The following is a 3126-nucleotide window of genomic DNA, read 5'->3' on the forward strand; positions in this document are numbered from 1 at the left end:
TAATACAGCGCCTCCAGAACTAAAGCAAAAAAACCTGCAGGCCCGAACACAATGGCAGGCAACAGGCAATAGGTACAGGGAATAGAATTTCTGACGCGTTGGATTGACTGTTTTTGTTTCGACGATGACGATAGATAATGGGCCCAACCAATACAGCGGCCGAGCGCCACCTACCATAGCACTCTCAAAGCGATTTTACGACTCGCTAATCTCGCACTATCGAATCTCTTGCAACCATGCTTAGAAAAATTGATATATTACTAAATATGTCCAGTTAGAGAGTTATTTCTTTAGTTCAAATCTTTTTAAGTTAAATTTATAATTTATCGAAAGGTTTTTGATTTAACAATTTATTTGACAACCATTGACCGCAGTATTTAGTCGACTATGTATATAATTCAATTTATTTTAAACCAAATTTTTGCGTCATAAAAAATAAAATTACGTACTGAAATAATAAACAAAGAAATGCTTAAAAAGCTGTGAAAAATGTTACCTGTTATTCTTCCTAACATCGTGCAGTTTTGGTTTATTCATAAAATTTGAAAGGGAAAAATTGCATTTATTCATTTAGTCATCTTATTTTGTTATAAAGTAGAGATAAATTTTATTTAATTTTAAAACGTCGTAAAATACAACATTGTCGTAACTTATCCAAATGTGGATTTCATAGTTTTGTAAAATAGATTACTTCTTGGAATGAATATTATTAATTTATTAAAATAGTTTCGCCTTAATAAATCTAGAAAAGTATGTTATAACAATTATTTTTAATATCACATGACGGTTAATTTCAAAATATTTAATGTATAAATAATTATTTTATATATTAGATATCTTTTTGTTTCCTGAACGAAAAACTGTATTCATTAACGTCATTTTACATAGTTTTGCTATAAAGTAAAATAATTATTATAAGTAGATCGACTGTAAATATTAGTATCACGAACATGAAAAGGTATCACGAGTTATAAATGAGAAACATTGGTGTGATTCCTACAAACTTATTAATTATATTCAGTAAAACAATGTACAAAACTAAACTATTTTTAAATACTTTACCTTCTAGAATTCTCACAGCACTCATTTTACTTTCACTTATAATTGTCCACAAAAAATATGTGAGTACTGCATAAACTCTCTGTGTACATTGTTTTATTTTGACAATTTATATAATACGAAATCCTGGATATAAAAATACAAATCCTATAACGATATATTTGAGAAAATGGTAGAAGGAAATAAAACGTAGATAAAATTATGAAAGAATTACTAATAGAAAATAACTTGCAAACTTCTTACAGTGGATTATATAGGTCTCTAAAATAATGTAAGTAACTAGCATATGTGCGGGGACATTCGGATAGATATTCCCATGATATATTCGTGATATATCCGACAAACTATCCACTCTAAATTTAATAACGTAATCATTAAAAATAGTAACTCCATTTTGTTACTTCACTTATAGTACGCAAAGAAAACAAAACAAACTATAGAGAATTGGTTTATCGCGATTAAAGAAAAAAGGGGACAATGAGTTTCTTAATCTAAAGATTAGCATACATAAAAATTATACATAAATATATAGAAACAGACCACCGATCGCGTAGCGTCAAAAGTAATAATAATATTATAATAACCGTACATAGTTCAGAGAAAAAAAAGAACTGGAGTGAAACGCCTTGAAACAGTTTGAGACGTGCTAAACTAAAAAGATCACTATTATTTATTAACAAAATATTTAATTCTTTCGACGCATCGAGCGAAACTACGGCACGATCTTCTATATGGTCTTCGTATGTATTTTTTTTTCTTTCCTTTTAATTGAGGAGGTTTACTGATCTGCCAAAGCTCGGAAAGCTTCTGCTGTCAGATGCGGCTGGGAGTTTTCCATGGATTCAAAACCCTCGGTGTCTATTACATCCGTCGCGTTTGTAATGATAAAGTCCATCACTTTTGCTTTCAGCTGGTCGGCGTTATGGAGATCAGCAAGTACAAGCGTCGCAGCCGCGTTCTCAAAGTTTAAAGTTGTAAAAAGTCTTTGTTCGCATATTACCTTCAGTCTTTTCAAGCCGTATTTGTCTGCTGCGGCTAGTAGACTGTGTGCCACCTCGAAATTTTCCACTTTACCAGTGTACATAAATCGCAACAATTCTCGCAGAACTTCAGGGTCAATGTCAGTGATGTCTACGTTATTTGTCTTTTTCTCCTCCATGTCGTGTTCAAACATTGCCGAGAAGACTGGACTGTGTGCTGCTAGAATTGCTTTGTGCGCCTGGAACTCCTTTTCGCGGACAGTGAGCGTCACGTCGCAAAATTTTGGGTTCTCGTACAGCAGGCCGAGATTGTAGATCAGCTGGCACTCCGGTATTTCAAATTGCATCTCATCATTTTCAGAGGTGTTTATAACATCCTGTACTACACTGATCTGACAGAATATGGTGAGCTTTCTATCTGGTAGCAACCCGTTGGCCTCGTTCAGAAGATAGTCTTTCTTGACGAACCTTCTGTAACCCAAACTGTCACTCGAAGCAAACTTATGAAAATTGCTTTGTGAAATTCGGGTTTCATGTTTTTTTGCATCGAGTATCGAAAGTTTGAACTTAGCGGTGACGGGCTTGGTGCACGTATCGTCAGTATAGAGAAACAGCGATACATAGTCTTTGTCCTCTCCCGTTCTGTTGAGACGTATTTCCAGGTACCAACGTGATTTGTCATTGCCTTGTGATGAAAACGTGGTTGATTTAATCTCATTCTTCTCCATATCGCAGAAAAGCTTGAAGTTATTTATCGTCCACGTGTAGCTGAAGCTAACCACCTCCATCGTCGTGTAACAATAGTTCTCTTCCATGGGGGTGTTTATTTTTGGTGATGGCACACTCAAAATGTGGTTTACTGCTATATACCTGAGAACGTTCGAAACGGTGTCTTACTTGATATTACTCAAAAATTGCACACGAGGGACACCCAGGAGAAGTGAATCTAACAGGTGACTCGATATAGTAAAGGCTGGTCTACAATACATGGAGTAAGCTGGAGTAAGGAGTAGGAGTAAGGAAATAAATCCATTTTATTTCTTACTCCTACTTCAGCTCTTAGGCTTACTCCCGGTGAATCAAAATG

At 34.7% G+C, this 3126-nt stretch overlaps 1 pseudogene; it reads right to left on the bottom strand.

Annotated features, from left to right (window-relative positions):
- Positions 1 to 1493: 1493 nt before the first annotated feature.
- Positions 1494 to 3054, bottom strand: LOC105570917 (annotated as a pseudogene).
- Between the last annotated feature and the right edge of the window lie 72 nt (positions 3055 to 3126).

Source organism: Vollenhovia emeryi, unplaced genomic scaffold, assembly GCF_000949405.1.
Source record: "Vollenhovia emeryi isolate VEMERY1.0 unplaced genomic scaffold, V.emery_V1.0 DF941572.1, whole genome shotgun sequence".
Taxonomy (NCBI): Eukaryota; Metazoa; Arthropoda; class Insecta; order Hymenoptera; family Formicidae; genus Vollenhovia; species Vollenhovia emeryi.